At 40.9% G+C, this 20,484-nt stretch overlaps 1 pseudogene; it reads right to left on the bottom strand.

Annotated features, from left to right (window-relative positions):
• Window positions 1-11,921: 11,921 nt before the first annotated feature.
• LOC142855729 (peroxiredoxin-1 pseudogene) lies at window positions 11,922-12,645 on the bottom strand (annotated as a pseudogene).
• Window positions 12,646-20,484: the final 7,839 nt, after the last annotated feature.

The following is a 20,484-nucleotide window of genomic DNA, read 5'->3' as shown; positions in this document are numbered from 1 at the left end:
TACTGGCTATTCAAAGGTTCAGCATTAGTAGGCATTGCCAAATAGTTTTTCATTGTGTTTGTACCGATTTTTATTATAAGGAACATAGCTATATTGTCTTATCAATTTGAGCATTTAGGTTAGGTCTTTTAATTGCATTCCTGGCATCATTTAGATGTTCAGGCTGAGTCAGTCATTTCTTGTCTATGCATTGTATGAATGTATTATTTTTTTATTGGTTGACTTCTTTATATAAATAGTTACTTGGTATTACTGACATCTAATTTACTATCTTTGTTGTTTATGGTTATATATATCATACTGTCTTCACAAAACTCTGAGTAAATGTAGTTATTTATTCATAGCCATTATATTCCTTACCACTGTGGCATTATATTTGTCTTTTAACATTTTATCTATAATCCATCTGGCCTCTGTTTCTGTATGGAGAGTGAAGTCTATCATAGATTTTATTCAATAGGACTCTGCAATTAACCTGACTCACTGTTAAAAAGCCAACCATTTCCTGTATCAGAACCCAAGGTTCTTTGTTCACAAATTAGTTACCATGGATGTGTTAGGCTATGCCGGGGCTCTCGTTTCTGTTCCATTATTCTCTTAGTCAGCTCTTATTCAGTTGTTGTCTTGGTTAATTACAGCAGCTGTGTAAAATTGTCAACATCTGGAAAGACACCCAGCTCGATCTTTCTGGACATTTAGCCCAAAAGTATTTTGTGTTCTTGGTCATTCCCATTCTCTTACGCTGCTGGAGTCAGCTCATCCCTTTTCATAAAACATCTGCTGGTACATTGCTTGGGCTTGCATTGAGTCCATAGACCAATTGTAACATGAAGGGCCTGCTTGTTGGGGTTTCTGTCCCATCCGATACTTCACAGCCGGCAAGTCCCAAAGAAAATCACACACAGGTCTACATAGGTTATAAACTGATTAGCCCATTATCTCAGGCATCTTATTAGCTCTTGTAACTTATATCAACCCATTATTCTTATCTATGTTAGCCACATGGCTCAGTACCTTTCTCAGCAGGGCGGATCACATCTTGCTTCTTTGGTGGTCTGGGCTGGACTGCAGAAGGAGCTTCCTGCTTCCCAGAATTCTCCTATTCTCATCGCCCCTCCTCTACTTCTGTCTGGTTGACTCACCTATACTTCCTACCTGGCCAATCAGCACTTATTTAAAACATGATTGACAGAATACAGACAATTCTGCACCAGCCACTACTAGGTATTTGAAATGTTTCTGTGAGTGACTTTATTTTAAAATTTTATTGTCCAATTTTGAAGCTGATATAGGGAACCAGCTCCTCTTTTAGTTTCTTTCCTACCCTCTCCCCACTTTCTTCCCTTCCCATCATCTCCTCTGGCTGCTGCTCTCTGTCCTCTCCTGTCTCTCCTTTATTCCACTCCCCCACCCCAAAGCCTTAGAACAGAAACTAGGGCTTCAGCAGATTAGCCATGCTGCCTGCCACCGAACTACACCTCAGGCCCAGACACTAGTCTGTGTTAGTAAACATCTGTCCATAAAAATGGTGAGATTCAGCCAGGTGGTGGCGCACGCCTTTAATCCCAGCACTCGGGAGCCAGAGGCTGTGAGTTCAAGGCCAGTCTGGTCTACAAGAGCTAGTTCCAGGACAAGCCCTAAAACTATAGTGAAACCCTGTCTCAGAAACCAAAATAAATAAATAAAAGTGGTGAGATTCAATGACTCCTTCTAGTCATTTAACAGTCTTCCTTTGGATGTCCACACATAGCATCTTTACTTCCTCACTTTCAATCTTTAATCTTTATTACCTAGACTTCCTTTTATACCAGAATGGGATCTACAACTTGATTTTTTAAATAATTTAAAAAATATATTTATTTATTTTACATCCCGACTTAGATTTACCCTCCCTTCCACCTTCAGTTTCCCCCCCAACTTGAGCAGACTCCTTAGTCAGGCTACTAAGTCCTAAGCACCTACAATGGTGATGCAGACTGATCATTCCATCCTGGAAGATGACCCCACGTTCAGTTCAGTCTCTAAACAGTGTGCTTCTATGGCATAGCATCAGTGAGACATTTGCTTTCGTTGTGTTTTAAGATGTGTTTAATGACATGTAGCACCACTAGGACAGAATGGCAAATGATAAAATACAGACTGCAGATCAGAAAACACACACGTGTCTCACACTCTGATGCAGGTCTGTTAGTTTGGGTTAGAGACACATTTGAAGAGCTATGAAACAGAAACCCAAAATTCTATTCTTTCTTAAGGTTAGGAGTTGTGATTTTAGTTGCTTTTAATGAGTATTTTCCTACTGTATTGTGGGAATACTATAACTTTTCTAAATTTCTGCTGTATTAAAGGTCACCACTAGTTTCAATAGTGTAAAGATACTATTTTTACCCCTTTGAAAGTTGAGTAGTGGCTCATGACATTTCTGACTGCTGGTGACTTGTGTCATGTTCTAGTGGATGTGCTTTAGGTCTTTGCTTCATTGCTTGAAAAAAAGCAGCCATGTGAATTTATTTTATTGTGATTTAAATTTTAAAAAATGATTAAGATATTGTCAACTGACTCGGTGGATAGAATGCTTACCTAGCATGTTTGATCACCAATACTGTATTAAAGAAGATGGTATAATCTTATAATCCCAGTAAGTTTGAAGGAAAAAAAGAGGATCTGATGAATAAGTTTAAACAATTTTTACATTGTAAATTTGGCTTTCCACTTGTATTATTTTCTTTGTTAGGTTAAATATGGCAATTGATGATGACCACGATGATGCTGAATGAAGCATGACGGTTATTGGTATTCACTGTTTCCTTGCGATTTTAAGTCTGTAGTGGTTTAGTATTATGATCCTCATAAATGGACTCCCATGTACCTCAAATTTCCCTATGAATTCTATCAATCATTCTGAAATGTTTATGGATTAACTCATGTTCCTAATGTGCTCCACTTGAAGTATTGCCTAGATATATGATAAGTATGTATGCATGTGTGTGTGTGCATGCGTGCATGCATGTTTATATAATGCATATATACACCAAACACTTAGGCTTTTTGTTTGGTTTCTAAGAAGTTTTATAATATGCATCCCTTGCTGGCCCACTGTTCAATATTATGTCCACGTCAGATTCCAGCTAACAGTGATCCTCCTGCCTCTTTCTGCCACATGTTAAAATTGTAGTTACACTTTTCCATACCTAGGGATAGTTCTGATTTTAACACTTTATTGTATCCAACAAAGGTGACTGCATAAGATTAGAGAGAAAACATTAGATATAATCCAACTGGCTAAAGCGTGTTTGATGCTCTCCTAAGATGAACACTGAGACTCCTTGACAGTGGAGTAGAATGGAAGAAAAGCAAGGGAAGAGTAGATCAAACATATGGGTTACCATTAAAATTGTACAATGGAGCCGGGCGGTGGTGGCGCACGCCTTTAATCCCAGCACTCGGGAGGCAGAGGCAGGCAGATCTCTCTGAGTTCGAGGCCAGCGTGGTCTAGAAGAGCTAGTTCCAGGACAGGAACCAAAAAAAAAAAAGCTACAGAGAAACCCTGTCTCCAAAAAATCAAAAAAAAAAATTGTACAATGGCTGGTAGGTATAGTAGGTAAGTGGTATTATTACAGTTTTTATGGTTCAAAGAAAAATGCCAAGATATTAAGTGACTTTTTTATCTTTGAATGGTCCTATGTAGTAGAATGAGAGGCTGTATCCAAGACTCTTGGACTTGGAAGCTGGGATTTTTCTACTTTCTTATATGTTCTCCAAACATGGTGAGAGGTGGCTCATCAGTCACTTCCAAGGGCACAGGCATTGTGGTCTTCCATGATTATTCTCCAAGACCAGTGATCATGTCGTTTTAGTGTGATGGGCCATCTCAATGGCATCTATGTGTAGTTTGCAGAGTTAAATTATTAATAGCCTCATCACTGGAAAACATGTAATTCTTCTTGATCCAGCATTACTCAATTCAAGCTAAAATGACATTCTGAGCATCATTTATGTAGTCCATCATTCGCTGCAACTTGGTGTTGAAGTTGGAGAGGTACAGGTCTGGATTGAGCCCTTCAGAATCTCTTGGGTAGCTAGCAATACAATTAACAACCACAGAATAGTTCACAGGCAATTTCACATTAGCCCGAGAGCCGATGACAGCAGCAAATGACTTTAAATCAGATCTCTGAGGCACTGGCTACACGCATTGACACTCTCTAACTGAATTGCTGTGGAGAATTCTCTCATGTATAAAATGTGGATTTAAAAATTCCTCAGGAGATTAGCTTCAGGATCAAAGGAAATGCTACCTTAAGAGTCCATTTTGATTGCATGTGAGCCTCGGAGCTTGGGCTGTCCTAGAGGATTAAATTCAATGTGCAGGTCGTTTCCTCCTCTACGTGATGCTTTTCACTCATGCATTTAGTTAGAGGCTAAAATCTCTCCAGAGAATAGAAAGAGCCATAACCTTCATTTCTGAAGCCCAAAGGCAAAAAGTAAGGAGACTGCAATGGATTGCTACTGTATAATTCATACATCCTAGGAAGGGAAAACTCCAGGCGTGGGATGACTGGGACATGTTTAGATTGAGCAATCTTGTTGATATTCCCTAAAGGAAATGGGTAACTTGTGCTGAAGCCATTTTAAGATGGGGATTAGATTCATAACTTCTGGATCATGAAAGAAGTGGGTATTTTGTGTCTAACTTTGAGGAGCCATAAGGACCTGGCTCATTTAGGGTTGTTTTATGTGACCCACCTTCTAACAGAAAATATGTTGGCTTAGCAATCCCCAGACCAAAGCAGGAGGGAGACAAGACCTAGAACTTAAAAATTCTTGGTGAGACAGATTTCATTTGTGTGGATTTGTATATCATGGTCACCATTATCATCAGCTCTATCAGAATGCAAACTCTACCATTACTGGAGATGGTGACAACAGCCTCAGTGCCCCCCCCCCCCCCCCACCAGGCGCTTGCTGGCTATGTGGCAATGCCAAGGTCAGCACAGTTTCCTGCTAGTCAGCAGTCAGGTGTCTTTGCTCTGCTCCAGGGGATCAAATATGATGATGACAGCTTTTCCTTATCACTATTATAGACAGATTTCCCTGAGCCCTGTAGAAATGCTGTATTAAAGTAACCTTTGAAACCCTGGTGAATTTTTGTTGATAGGTAGAAAAAAAATCACAGTTTGAAGTGATACTACGAGTAAGACAGAAATAATTAGTTCACACATAGAAGTGAAATAATAAACATAGAGGATTGCATGTGGGTGAGCCAGGTGTTAGCTGAAAGCCATATTACATGGAATTCTCCTTGGGAATCATTGCCGCCATGAACCAGGTAGGATGCATCCCCGAGAGAATTTTCTCCGATAGCAAATCAACAATGGTAGCAGTCATATTTTCTCTGTCCGAGAGACCAGGGCAGATGTCAGGTTTTCCTCCTTCCCATGGGCTGTTTACAGAACACACTGCCTTGGGCTGCAGGCCCTCCCACAGGTAAACATGTTGGTCTGGTCTGGACCTTTCAGAGTTATTTAAACACATATCAAGGTGGCTGAAAACCAGACATGGGACCCTCCCCTGAGAGTCTAGAGCATTGTTCCTGCAGATGGATGATTCAGATAGACCTTGATAAAGTGGATCCCTCTCCTCTTTCATTCTTCCTTTGTCATTTATTTCTCCTTTTCTCTCAAGCCCCCCTTTTCTTCTTTTTTTTCAGTTATCTACATTTCAATTTCTCTTTTTTTAATTTATTTATTGTATATACAGTATTCCATCTGCATGTTTTCTTGCACACCAGAAGAGAGCATCGGATCTCATTATAAATGGTTGTGAGCCACAATGTAGTTGCTGGGAATTGAATTCAGGACCTTTGGAAGAGCAGTAGAGAAATTGGGGCTGGAGAGATGGCCCCTTTTACTTCTTTATCTAGTCTCTTTTTCTCTTTCTCTCCTAGTCAACCTCACTTGAGACTTAAGCCCTGAGTTTTATTTTCTCTTTTAAATCATCTCTGTTCCCTTACCCAGATTAGTAGTCATTTGGTTTTAGGCATGCAGATTTTCTACGTCATGTATTGACTCCCTCTTCCCTTTCAGGCATGCCCTTAGAGGGTCATCAGTGCTAAAGTTGATCTGAGCTCAGACCCCGCCTTGGTGTGAGAGCTCAGGTGGATTTGCTAATAGGTCCTGTGGGGTTGAATTCATGTTATCAAAAGTGATGCTAATATGTCTTTGGAAGGTATGGATTATTCACTATGTCATAGTCACAATTGCTAGCTGTGCAAGTGGAAGGCAGTCAGTTTCTTAAATAAAATTAAGTTTACGGGGGAGCATTTGGGTTGGAGCATTTCCTGGTTCATTCTCCCTTTCATCTTAAAAGTCCTTTCAGCTCTAGGATGTGCTCATTTACATTCACTACCTACCTCTGTGTGTCAGGCTGGATGGACTCTGATGAAAGCTACTGCCGTCTTTATCTTCCAGAGCAGGCTGAGTCCAGGAGGGTCAGTGGATGAATTTGTAGAGGCCATCAGAAGACTTGCTGTTACTTTGACCCCGCTGTGTTGTTTTGCTTCCCATCTTTGAGAAGTTTCTGATCTTTTAATGACCCTATTACAATGCTTAGTCAAATGCACTTCAAAGTTAATGTTATATACTTAGTATTTTACTTATAAAAAATTCTACTGAACATGGAGATCAGGTTAAGTGGTAATCTCTACTGGATGGAAAGAGTTAACAAATAAATATAAACAGTAATGAAGAACTATGAGAATAAAGAATGAGTACTTTGAGGTGTTACTCAGTGGGCTACATGGAAGTCTGTAAGAGGGGGCTTTGTACTTTATTGTAGACCAGAGAATCTCTCTGAAAGAGTGAAAATGAAGGTGAAATTTGCATACAATAATCCAATGCAAATCATGCTGCAGCAAGGCATGTATTGCTCCCGTGCCAGGAAGATCAGACTTTCCCAAACCAATTCATGGTTCCCAGGGAGTTGTGTGCTTCTGATGGATTCACCTAATTAGAGATTTGATAGTTTCATAGTAGCCAACTCTTGCTTTGCACAGGCCTCATATAAACCCAGGTTCTACTTCAGGACAAGCTGTATACTTCAGACTCTAACTGCCAAGGAGAGGGATTGATCTGTCTGAAGCACCTGCAGAATCATGGTTGTAGAGTACATTCAGTTTTCTGCCAAGAGAGGCATCTGGTTGACCAGGACTGAGATATGTGGTCAGTGCATCACTAATATTAGCCATGGGTTGACTGACACTTGACTTATGCTTCTGCTTTATTTTTTGAATTAGAATATTAAAAAAGATGCTCAAACTGTGGTAATTGAATGAGCAGGTACAGTTGGGCCCACACATACCCAGGGACCAGGCAGGGCCCACTCTTATCTTATGCAAGCTGGTCTGTGATTGAGCACAGGGCTCTGATGTCATGGAGTTTACTGTGTCTTTGATGTTATCATGAGTTCACATCATTGTCCTTAAATTCCCACTGCAACTGTTGATATTCATACAAGGCTTGCTCTTTGTATTGCTTACTGGCTCTGTGTGGAAGTAGTCTGTCTCTCTGTCTCGTTCTGTCTGTCTCTCTCCCTAAGCCAAAATTTTCATTTTCCTGGAGGACTAGGAGGAAAATTTCAAAACAATTATTAAAGGAAAGTATTGCTTCAGAAGGTGTCTCTGGAATAAAACATGTGGACCCTAGCACACTTCCTTTATAGTACCATTAAATTCAACCGAGCAAAGGCAGTTCGTTTGGGGGTGTTCATTGTTACTCCAGGCTCTGTGTCATCTGGGCTATATTAGTGACAGTTGGAACACCCCAATCAATGACTGTATCCTGCGGATCTTTGGCCATCTTTAGGCCAGATGTCATTGCGTTATCTAAGTCTGATGTGGTGCAGATGCAAATCAAGCATCTGGGAGCTGTGAAATTCCAGATGACAGACGTTTGTCCTGCACAAGAACAGGGGTTACGACTGAGAAAAAATTTCAACAACAGCTTTGTAGCCACAACACTGAGTGCAAACACAGTATCTGCGGCCTCGGGTGTGAAGGCTGGCCCTTACCACATAGATCAGCGCCAAGAATGCCAAGGGGACAGATGGGCCCGAGTAAGCTCGGGAGATAGCTGATTCACACTGAGACACTTCTTTCTCAAACTCAAGCCAATTGCTCAAGTTAGGGAAAGAAATGGCTGTTCCTCTCGTATTTTCCCTTCAGTAGTAAACACCGCTGAACTGGAACCAAAAGATGGTCTTAAAACTGCCTGTGGTCGTTAATATTGTCAACTTGACAGCAACAATAAGACATGCTTCTAAGCATTTCTTGGATGATTATCATTATGTCAAGTGAGGTGGGGAGACTCACTCAAAACAGGTGATGCCCTTTCCTGAGCTCCAGCCCTAGAGTGCGTATAACGCCAGCTTAGTAAGAACATTTAGAGCTCTTTTCTACTTGACTGTGACCCTGTGTGATCAGTGGCTCTGGCATGGCTGTCTCACCATGATAGAGAGATAATTCCTACAGATCATGCACCCAAATAAATCTTTCTCTCAGAGTAATTGCTCTTTCGGAGTATTTTATCGAAGCCATGGAAAGAATACACTACTCAATAGTTGGAAAAGTTCTTCAAACTTTGCTGATTTCTTAGTTGCCCCTTTCCCGTGCATTAAGAAATACCTAGCCACTTTCAGCAGGAACTATGATGTGACAAATAGCAAACACAACACATTCTGCCCATGGAAAAGAAGATTTGGGGAATTTACATTGCAAACACACATCTTTGGATTCCAGTACCCTTGCCTATAGGTGAGGGGCTGGGTTGACTCGTATATCATTTTATCGAGTATAAATAAATTAACCCATTATTCCTCCTGGCCCAGCATATTCATTCCACCAGTAAAAGCATGCATCTGAAAGATGTTGAATGACTTTATCATTTAAACCTCTAGTCACAGAGAGGAGATGGGACATAAATCTATCATGTGTCTGGCGGTTCAGTATGCTTAGCGAGCCTGGCACTGTTTAATTAGCCTTTAAGCTGTCCCTCTCCATCACTCCGAGTCAGCACACACAATGCCTTAGTGATGTATGCTGTGATATTTTCCATTTCCAAAATGAAGCTCTTCCATTTCTTTCCTTCATCCTGAAGAGAGAGGTCTTGCAAATTAGTAGAGAGGATGATGTCAATTTGGTACCCATTAGCCCTTTCTTTAAACCTTAGTATCTCCATATGCCGCAGGGAGACAAGACTATTTGTATCTTTTAGCCCAAGTTTCTTCTTCTCTACAATAATGATCTACTCGCATTTAGGTCTTGTGACAGCTATCAATTGAGATGAAATATTTAAGACTGACTATAAATACATATTTCCTAGTTCCATTTCACTCTTCTTCCAAGATGCCCCCAAGGGAGATATCAGATTAGGTCTTTTTAAGTTTGGCTTTGAAATGTCATTTCGCTATTAAAAGAAGAAAACAACAGAAAGCAGTCTGAGATCATCCTTCCTTTCTTCTGAATCCTTTCATCTCTGTACAGTCAATCAACATGTCTTCCAGCTTTCAGGTACTCCCCACCTGTCTCTGGCTTCTGCCATCAGCAAGCCAGACTTCCCTGATGGTGGAGGCGGCCATTCATTCATAGCTTCCGTCACTGATTCGGTAAGCAAATGGGTATTGATTCCCTGAGAAGCACAGATAAATGAGGCCCCTCAGCATAAGTAGATGGATCTAGTGAAGGGTAGATGGTAAGGAGTTTAGAATAGTGTCACAAATGCTAGACCCGAGACGCCATTGCTTCTTCCTAACCAGCAACCTACAGAGTTAGAAATGGGCATTTGCTTTACTTAGTCTCAGTATTTTTTTCTTAGTAGTGAAAAATCTGAGCTAATACATAAAGGCCATTCTCTCCTGACGGCAATTGCTTAGAGCACACTGCTCACGTATCTGTTTTCTGGGAACTGCGTGAATGGATAATCAAGATCAGAGGGCGTAATGCATGGGCTGCTTCGTTGGTGGTAAACATATGACAGATGAATGATGGAGAGAGGAGTCATGGGTTTGCCCACAGAATCGAATCCCTGTGTTGTGAAATACCAACCTCAGGGACTACAAATGAGAAGTTATGACCCCCTCAGGAATAAGCGGCCTTTGTAGAGTGAGCTGATTAAACCACATCAATGATTGTTACATTAATTAAAATCATATAAGTTCCAGGGTGTGCACTTATAATCTTAGCACTTGAGAGAATAATGTGTGTGTGTGTGTGTGTGTGTGTAGGGTGTCATGAATTTAAGAACTCTCTAGGTTATATCCTATGACCCTGTCTCAAAATAAAGTGACCCAGGCCAGGCGGTGGTAACACACACCTTTAATTCCAGCACTCAGGAGGCAGAGGCAGCTGGATCTCTGTGCAATTGAGGCCAGTCTGGTTTATAAGAGCTAGTTCCTGGAGAGCCAGGGCTGTTACACAGAAATACCTTGTCTTGAAAAGCCAAATAAATAAATAAATAGGTAAATAAATAAATAAGTAAAGTGACTCCTCCCAAAATATAAGTTTTATAAACACAGTAAAAGCTAAACTATTTCAATTTGCCATGGCCCCTGCTTTTCTTATGAAAGTCCATGGAGGTAGCACATAACCCACACTGTCTAGAACCTGACCTTAACTGTCTAGTTACTCCTCTCTCCTGCCCATGGTGCCTGGGCAATGCACTGACACGCAGCTGCACTTTTTCAGGGCAGATATAGGATGAATCAATGCGTATCAGCGATCCTCAGGTCCAAGCAATATTCAAACTCGTTTCTCTGAGAGCTTTGCCTACCAAAGACTTCCACACTTAGGAACCACAAATCAGCATGTACATTAAATACAGCCTGTCAGTTCAAGGGCATGTGGACCTCTTCTCCCATTATAAACAGAACTACCTAAGCAGCTATGTGTGCCCACCCCCACCTTCTTGCACGTACTCCTCTCTTTGCTCTGACTGCTTCCTGTAAAATATTGGACAAGGACATTTCTCATCCCAAGAGCATACATTTTTTTGGCATATTTCTTCTGATTTTATTGCACTGTTAACTTTGCCTCAGGCTCTCAAAATACTGGAATTCTCAAGAATGTCTTCTTCTTCTTCTTCTTCTTCTTCTTCTTCTTCTTCTTCTTCTTCTTCTTCTTCTTCTTCTTCTTCTTCTTCTTCTTCTTCTTCTTCTTCTTCTTCTTCTTCTTCTTTTTTGCCTAGACAAGAGAAAATGACTCATTACCAATACTGGGAGATTGTGTTTTGTATTCCTGGGCTAAAATGTAATTTCAAGTCACAGGGAATTATGGTGACAGTGGAGAGGTGAATGAGAAGCTGGTTTTCTGTTCGGGTCATTGCCTTGGTCTTACTTTTTGTTGTGGAAGTATTTAACATTTCCACCCCATCTACAATGGTAGCAAAGCCTCTTGAAAAATCTGTGCCAAATGACTTGCTTACAATTAAAAGCATATGTCTAAACTGCAGGCTCTGGAAATATATATCTTACATTTTATATTTTTCTATATGGCTCTTCTCCAGAGATTCAAATATTAAGGCCATAAATTTTCAACAGTTTCAGAATGATAGCAGCGACTGGAAATAAATGAATGTTCACATTGCTGGAGCTTGGCCATCTCTGGTGCCTGTACCATTCGTGTGCAGCCTTGGGGACTTGATGTGTGGCTTTAAGAAAAGTTAGGCTGATGTGGAAGCTATACAATCGCGTTTTGGGGACAGTATCAGTCTTAGTGTCTATCATGGGTGTCTTGGAGAACATGATTTGATTCTCTCCTTGTTTTGTTTCCTTTCTCCCCTCTCAGTCCAAGTTCAATTGATACTACAGAAGATTAAGAAGCTGATGCCCTGCTACTACTGGTATACCAGACGATTTGCCCACAAAACAACTCAGGCTGTTTCCAGTACAAGGAGTGGGGTGATCTCCCACCACCCTGAAGGGAAAGTATGTCTTGAATCACAGCACACCTCGTGTTTAAGAAGTACAAAAGATGGTCTTTTCAGGATGCCAGTGCAGTCTGGCATAAAACAACAGCTAGGGCTCGCTTCTGTTTGGAGAAAATACTCTTTGCTTTTCTTGACATCAAAGTCAGTGTTATCCCTGGTAGATTTCCAGCCAGCTGGGTTTACTTCACCATGTGTGCCAGTGAATTGGAAGGTTTAGCCTAACTTCAGCATCTAATCTACAGAGCAGTCAGCAGGAAGAACCACTTCTAATGATTTGGTGAAGGATAACTTTGTCATCAGTGACGAAGAGGTTCCGGAAAGAGAGACCTCCATCTGCCTTTAAGACTCCATAATCCCAAGCAGTGGTTAACTCAGGAATGGACAGTCCTAGGGTCCCGGTCCTCCTCATTTCTTGCCTGTATTGATCTGGGCCAGATGACAGACATGAGAATCCACAGATGAACCCATCACTGGACTGTTGAGTTTCTAAACCTTTTCTGCCCTATCATGGAAAGCAATGATCTCCATGGGCACCAAGAAGGGAAGTCAAGATCACAAAGGAAGAACTTTTCATTGAGGCTGATGCCTTGAAGCTGATTGTCTGGCAGCGCAGCTGTGGCTTTGAAGTAGAGGTAGGTTGCCCAATTTTGGCATTTCTAGAAGACATCTTGCTATTGGCAGGGCTGATTCATGGGTCTTAGACTAGAATAACTACAGGAAGGTGGGAAGAGGACTCTATTTGGTTTTGTTTTTATTTTCCTAAGTCCTAAGTTCTTATGTATGCTAAACATGCCCCTTACCATTGAACTACAACACAATACAACTCACAACTTTAATGTTTTGCCTTTATCTTTCTTTCTTTCTTTCTTTCTTTCTTTCTTCCTTCCTTCCTTCCTTCCTTCCTTTCTCCTTCCTACTCTCTCTCTCTTCCCTTCTTTCCTTCTTCCCTCCTTTTCTTTCTTTCTTTTAGAAATATTGGGTCACTATAGCCCAAGCTAGTCTCACTATCTGACCCAAACTGATTTCCAATTCATGATCCTCCAGCTTTAACCTCAAGGGTTCTGGGATTACAACAGTGAGTTATAACCAGAGCTATTCAATTTCACACATTAAAAAAAAAGTCTGTTCAATCAGTTCCCAAGTACTGAATGAATCCTATGTGGCAACCACTCTGGAATGGCAGGACCTCTAACAATGATGTCATGAGAAAGTGGAAAAGCCATGATTCCCCCAAAGCCTCTGATAAGCTGCTGGGAAACAAATGCATCATTTTTCTTCTCTTTATATCTGTAGTTACCACAGGGATTTAGGTATGTGCTTAAATGTGAGGTCAATCCTAAAGGCTGATTTTTTTTTAAACTAAAGCTTTAAAAAGCCACCGAAGAAAGCACAGCTTACTAAGAAAGCAAAAGGAAATATTTCAGGTACCTCAATATGGAGCCATGTAATGCAGGGCTCTGAGAGACTTTGCTGGGAGTAGATGTGCTAATTTGAAGGGGGTGGGCAGCTCCTTTCCCTTGGGGACTTGATAGTGCCACTTTTCTGCTGTCCTTTGCAGAGAAATTCTAGAAGGCAGAAGCCCCAGACCTGTGCCTAGAAGGTGTTCTTTGATGTGCATCTGTAGTCGGTGTCTTTGCTGAAGGAACTCCAGGTACAGGTGTGGTGTCTGGTCACACTCATTTCTAGGCAGGTCTGCTTGAGGTGGGTCTTCCCTGGTTTGAGAGATGGTCCTTGGCGACCGTCCACTTCGCTCGAGCCATCCCACACAGAGAGCCTGCACTAAACACTTACTGTCTTCACTGTGGAGCACTTAACTGTCCTTCCTTGTAGGGAATTATTTTTCTCGTGCAAGTCATGTAATTTGAGCAGTAAGTCCCATTGCTGTACGACAAAGACAGACTCCTCACTAACCTGAGGGTTACAGTCAGCGGATTTTATTTCCTAGTGGCGAACAGTCTCAACGCCAGAATCGAGAGTCATCACCAATGTTCACAAACTCCCTGACACATGGAAGAAGACTTCCTGAAGTGTGACGCAAGGGTAAGGAGAAACCCAAAGAGAAAGAAGAAACAAATGCTGCTTGGTCTGCTTCTGTCCGAGTTCAACACCAAATCCTAATGTGGTAATAATTACGTAAACTTCAAATTTGATTCACTTTTTATAAGAATTGGAGATGGCTCATTGTCACTCAAACCTGAGACATTTCCAACTATTGTGGAGATGATCTTTGTCCCCAAATGTGGATGAATTTGTAATACTATTGTTGGCAAAGATTCACTAGAGCACATTGTTGGTAGCTCACTTTGGGTATTGCCTATTTCCATACAGCTCTTCTGCTTATATCCTATTCCTTAGACTATGATCGCGTGACTATGTATGACTGCAAAGAGGGATGGACAATATGGTAGCTATTCTGTCCTTAGCTAAATACTGGAGATATCAAGTGGAAATAATATCTAGAGAGTTTTGTCATCTGCTTGAAGAGAGAGTAGCAAACATCTTCCTCCCCCTCAAAAGCTTCTAAAAGCTGTAGAGAAAGGGAGGAATACTGCACCAAGCCCATAGTAGGATCATCTCAGCAATGCAAGGTTCATCAACATTCCAAACCCAGTTAGGTCAGAAAATGACACTAATGGAGAAAATTGCCATGCTGATTTCAGCAGCAACTTTTCTTTAAATGAGATCTAACAGAGTCCAGGTTGCCCCCACACTCTCTCAGCAGCCGAGGATAATCTTGAACTTCTGATCCTTTTCCCTCTATATGACAAATGCTAGGATTATAGGGATGGACCACCCCACCAAATTTATGTGACCATAGTAATTGAACCCAGATCTTTGTGTGTGTGTGTTAGAAAGCACTCCATCAGCTGTGCCACATCCCTAGTCCTTGAGCTGCTTTTTGAAAAGACAAATGTACAGCAGAATTAGAAACAGTCTCAAATAATTTTAACCTTGAGAGCAATCAGCAAGGGAGACCCTTCCAAAAACACACCTGGTGGGGACTGACTAACAGGTTATAACTGAGCTTCCCATTTTACTTTGTTCTGGAGGTCAACGGCCCTTAGAGGAAAGGGAGAAAATAGTAAAACCAGCAATGTTTTCTTAAGGAATCAGTGAAGATTTTAATGATACAGTTGTATACATAAAAACTTCAACAATGACCCCACAGTGATCAATCAAAGGATCAATACAAGTTTAGCACAGCTGCTTGATAGAAATCATCCGAAAGCAGTTAGTACCATGATCAACAATCGGTTAAGGAAACATTGGTGTCTGCAGTGTGAAAAAACACAAAGTATATAGAAGTAAGTCAGACAGAGATGAAGTATGGATTATTTCTAATTTGTGGTTTGACATTTGGTTCTCTTAATGAGCTCTCTAAATAAACAGAATTCTTTTGCTGAAACAATTAATTAAATTTCCGTTTCCCTACAGTAAATGCTTCTCAGTCCTTGTTTATGAAACCCTCTCCTTACTGGTAGCCATGGAAATGTTTTCAATTTTATCTGAAAAAGTTGAGAGCAATTTGCTCTCTTCTCATTAGACCACATTTTGAATCCTCTCAGTTTATTCGGAATCATCGGCTGTTTTTCCGATGTTTTTCTCACATGCTCCTTCTGGAGTGATTATTCTGGACATTTCCCCATTATCTTGTTCAGGAAAATCATTCTGCTTCACCCACAAAAACTGCTGTGGAATTGTTGATATTCTCTTCCACTCTGTTTCCGCAGCCGTCCCGTCCAGCCTTGACAAACCACTTACAAGTTCGCCATCATGTCAGTTGGAAAACTGACATAGCTGGTAAAGACGGCCAAATCAAAAGAATAAACACTAAGTGCATCTGCCAAATGATTCTTCTGTTTTCAGAAAACAGAGCCTTGGAGTGAGTCAGGGTGAAGTGATACAATTTACTACAATGTCTACATGCAGAAGAAATTGAACATGCTAAGATTGGGAGTCTTCTCATCCTAACCAGTTACTTAGAAATCACAGAGGAACTGGCAGCAATCTCTCTGGGAAGAGTCTCAAAGGCAGAAGGTACCTTACATTTCTCCAAAGTTTTAGAGTCAATATCATGAATATGTATCCAGAGATTTATAGGATGACTGAAATCTAAGGGACTTTTAGTCCATCAGAGGCCAGCTGCACCCTGAGAACCTAGAATCCAATAGCTGCTGAATTCATGAGGCCACAAGCCTCAGCAGTCCCAGCCACGTGCTGATGGATTCCTAGAGGGGTGCTAGTCTTCAGGACATGCTGAAAGGTCAAAGTGTCGAGGTTCTTCCAATGATAGCAAAGGATGCAGCATCAGCAGTGTGGCTATGCTCGCCAGCAAGAGCAAAGCCCTGGCAAGTCAGTTCTTCCTGTGAACATAGATAGCTATGTCTGGGCTCTGAACTATGTCATGCTTTTTTTGGGGAGGTTCTCCCCCTGTTAGTGCTCTCTGCTGATATCTTTAAAGATGCCATGGTAAGGTGGATATTTGAGATCCAATCAGATCAACAGTCAAGATCGTCATCACAGCAGCCTTTTCTGTAAAAGCAGAAAAAGATTAAGGGTGGAACTTATTAGACTTTGGCAAACTCTCTCCAGATTTTTAGTCAGAGCCCTTCCTGTACCATGTTCCATAAAATCTGCCAGGCTCTGGCTCACCCCGAAGACAGAGAGCATTTGCCTATTCCCAGTGGGCAGTGGAAATAGCTGTCCTCACACCTCCACTGCCCTTTGTTCCCTTCTAAGAAACATCATTTCTCAGTGATACAAGTACATTTCGTTTGATAAAGGCCAACTTAACCTTTTGCCTGGAAAAAAAATATTTTAAGAACTCAATTTCCTCTACTTTTTCAGGATGTGAGATGGAGCTATGCTTTCTTTACGAAGTTATTATGTTATGTGTTTCAGTGCTTTGGATTCACACATGTCTATACATCCCATGGATATCTGGTGTCTGCTGAGCCCAGAAAAGGGTTCGGATCCCCTATGACTGAAGTTACAGATGGATGTCAGCTGATATGTGGGTATTGGGACTCAAACCTAGGTCCCCTGGAAGAGCAGCCAGTGCTCTTGACCACTGAACCATCTCCCCAGCACCTGGAAAATATTCTATTTTTGGCTCCTGGGAACTTCTTGCATTTGTAGCTCTTGGAGAGAATCTTGTTATTTTCTTTATGTGATACAGTCCAAGCGGTAGCTCTGGTGTTAGACTTATGATTTTGTTGTTTGCAGGCAAAGGGGATTGGCTTCCGAGAAAGATGCTCTAACTTTCCCATCTCAGCCAACAGAAATATTTTCTGTGTTTAAATATCATCAATGATTTCCTTTCCTGCTTTTTACCCATGAACTTTATAAAAGCAGACATGGTCAACTTTGCCCAGCGATTCCATCTCTCTTTGGAATAGAGGTTGTCCTTTATTCCAGCACCTTTGGGATTTCTCCCCAACTCTAACCTGAAAATTAAGTCCAGGTACTTCTTGGTACAGAGCCTTGTGTTGCTCTGTGTGGGCAGACAGGATGTACAAGCCTTGGGTGCATCATGATCAGGGAATAAAGGAACAATAACCAAAAATAGTGAAGGCAGGAAAATGCATTTCTACAGGAAAATGCAGGAGTTGGAAGGTAAAAAGAAAATGGGATAAGAAAGGGATTGGGGAGGAAGAGGAAGAGGGGCAAAGCTAGAAAGTGTAGGAGAGAAAGTAGGAGGGAGGAAAAGAGGGAGGGGGAGAGAGAAAGAGATTTCTGTTCTGGAATTACAGTTGGGCTCTTGGCTAAACTTCAGATTTGCCACCTGAAGAGTAAAGGTGACCACACTCATAATTAAACTACATCACACTGAGATTCTTGATATTAGAAACTTTTCTCAAATGTGAGAGCTGCATGTTGGCTTCTTCTATTGCGAAGAGAATGTCATGGCATTTAGCATGTTACATACTATTTTTAGTATAACACTTCTGTTCACATATACACAGTTCAAATAAAACATATTTACCACCAGTCCTTAACATTTTAATTAAAAAGTTCATTAAAGCAAGTTTAAAGATATCTTATATTCAAATATAGTTTTAATTCATTAATTTTCACTTTTTCAAAAAAAACCCCAAATCTTACTGTGCACACATGACACAGAAGGGGCTGTGTATACACATGTGTGGAAGCTGTGTGTACATATGTATGCCATGGGAGGGGCTCGTTTTACATATGTTTGTAAACTGTGTGTATGTGTGTGCCATGAAAGAGGCTGTGTATACCTGTGTGTATAAGCTATGTGTGTGTATGTGTGTGCCATGGGAAGGGCTGGATGTATACATGTGTGTAAGCTGTGTGTATGTGTGTGCCATGGGAGAGGCTGTGTATACCTGTATGTGTGTGCTTTGGGAAAGGCTATGTGTCCTTCTTTAACCTATTGATATTTGTCACTCTTTTTTTTGTTGTTGTTGTTTTAATTAAGACTTTTTCCCCAGTTTTTTCTCCTAGAATTTTCTCTTTTGCTGCCCTTTGGAATTGACATTACTTGTATTGTAGATCATTTGAAATTGTCCCTTGGGATTTGGGTGTTCAATTATTCCCATCCCCCCATCCCCTCATTCTTTCTCATATTTTAAAAATCTTCCTTTGGGATTCAGTTTGGGTTATTTTTATTGTCCTAAATTTAAGTTCCTGTAGTATGGAGGAATGAGCTGCACCCTGCCGCCTGACTAGGTTAACCCCCGAAATAACCACAAAGAAAATTGTATTAATTTAATTATTGCCTGGCCCATTATATCTAACCTCTTCTTGGCCAACTCTCACATCCTGATCTAACCCATTTCTGTTAATCTGTGCATCACCATGAGGTCGTGGCTTACCGGGAAAGATTCAGCATCTCTGACCTGATGACTCCATGGCAGCTCTTCCTGTCTGCCTTCCTCCTCCCAGCATTCAGTTCTGTCTTCCCGCCTATCTAAGTACTGCCCTATCAAAGGGCCAAGGCAGTTTCTTTATTTAACCAATGAAAGCAACACAAATACAGAAGGACCTCCTACACCAAGTTCCTTATACAATTTCGATCTCACCGTTTTCTTACACATTCTCTCTTCCTGCTGAAATTGCCCATCTAGTCTTTATAGCATCTACCATTTCCACTGTAGCCGATAATATATTAATCAGTCCTACTATTTCATTTCTTGTCTGAAGTCTCCAAACCCCCCACATTGCATTTCTATTGTTGTACTCTGCCTTACTACTCTCCCTCCTGCTCTGTTTTCCCTCCCTTCTATTGCATGGCATGCATGGTTTTTCCCCGCTCTGAGAGCCAGAAACACTAAAATGAAGAGAATGGAAGAATTTTTTTTTTTTTGGTCTTGAATTAGACTTTCTTTGCTTCAGCTGCACTTTAACAGCCCCCATGTAATTGAACATAACCAAGATTCCCACTTGGGTTAACTTTAAAGCTTCAGTTTTGCATATGTGTCCCAGAGGCTTCACATCTACTGCAACACCTTGGGTTCAGGGTTTTAGAGGAGAGACTAATTTTTTTATTGATTCTTATTGACCTCTACATTTTTCTCTGCTCCCCTCCCTGCCTCTCCCTTCCCCCTTTCAACCTTCCCCAAGTTCCCCATGGTCCTAATTTACTCAGGAGATCTTGTCTTTTTCTAGTTCCCATGTAGATTAGATCTGTGTACATCTCTCTTAGTGTCCTCATTGTTGTCTAAGTTCTTTGGGGTTGTGATTTGTAGGCTGGTTTTCTTTGCTTTATGTTTAAAAACCACTTATGAGTGAGTACATGTGATAATTGTCTTTCTGTGTCTGGGTTACCTCATTCAAAACAATGTTTTCTGGCTCATCCATTTTCCTGCAAAATTTAAGCTGTTGTTATTTTTTTCTGCTTTGTAGTACTCCATTGTGTAAATGTACCATATTTTTTTTTACATTCTTTAATTGAGGGGCATTTAGGTTGTTTCCAGGTTCTGGCTATGACAAACAAAGATGCTATGAACATAATTGAGCACATGTCCTTGTGGCACGATTGAGCATCCTTTGGATATATACCCAAAAGTGGTATTACTGGGTCTTGAGGAAGGTTGTTTCCTAATTTTCTGAAAAATTGCCACACTGACATCAAAAGGGGTTGTACAAGCTTGCATTCCCACCAACAATGCAGAAGTGTTCTTTTTCCCCCACAACCTCTCCAGCATAAGATGTCATTAGTGACTTTGATCTTGGTCATTCTTACAGGTGTAAGATGGAATCTCAGAGTTCTTTTGACTTCCATTATTCTGATGACTAAGGATGTTGAACATTTCCTTAAGTGTCTTTCAGCCATTTTAGATTCCTCTGTTAATAGTTCTCTGTTTAGGTCTGTACTCCATTCTTTTATTGTATTATTTGTTCATTTCTTGAGTTCTTTATATATTTTGGACATCAGACCTCTGTCTGATGTGGGGTTGGTGAAGATCTTTTCCTATTCTGTAAGCTGCCATTTTGCCTTGTTGACCATGTCCTTTGCTTTACAGAAGCTTTTCAGTTT

The sequence above is a fragment of the Microtus pennsylvanicus genome, chromosome 8, assembly GCF_037038515.1.
Source record: "Microtus pennsylvanicus isolate mMicPen1 chromosome 8, mMicPen1.hap1, whole genome shotgun sequence".
NCBI classification, from domain to species: domain Eukaryota; kingdom Metazoa; phylum Chordata; class Mammalia; order Rodentia; family Cricetidae; genus Microtus; species Microtus pennsylvanicus.
The sequence above is the reverse complement of the archived record's forward strand: the minus strand, read 5'-3'. Positions and strand labels throughout refer to the sequence as shown.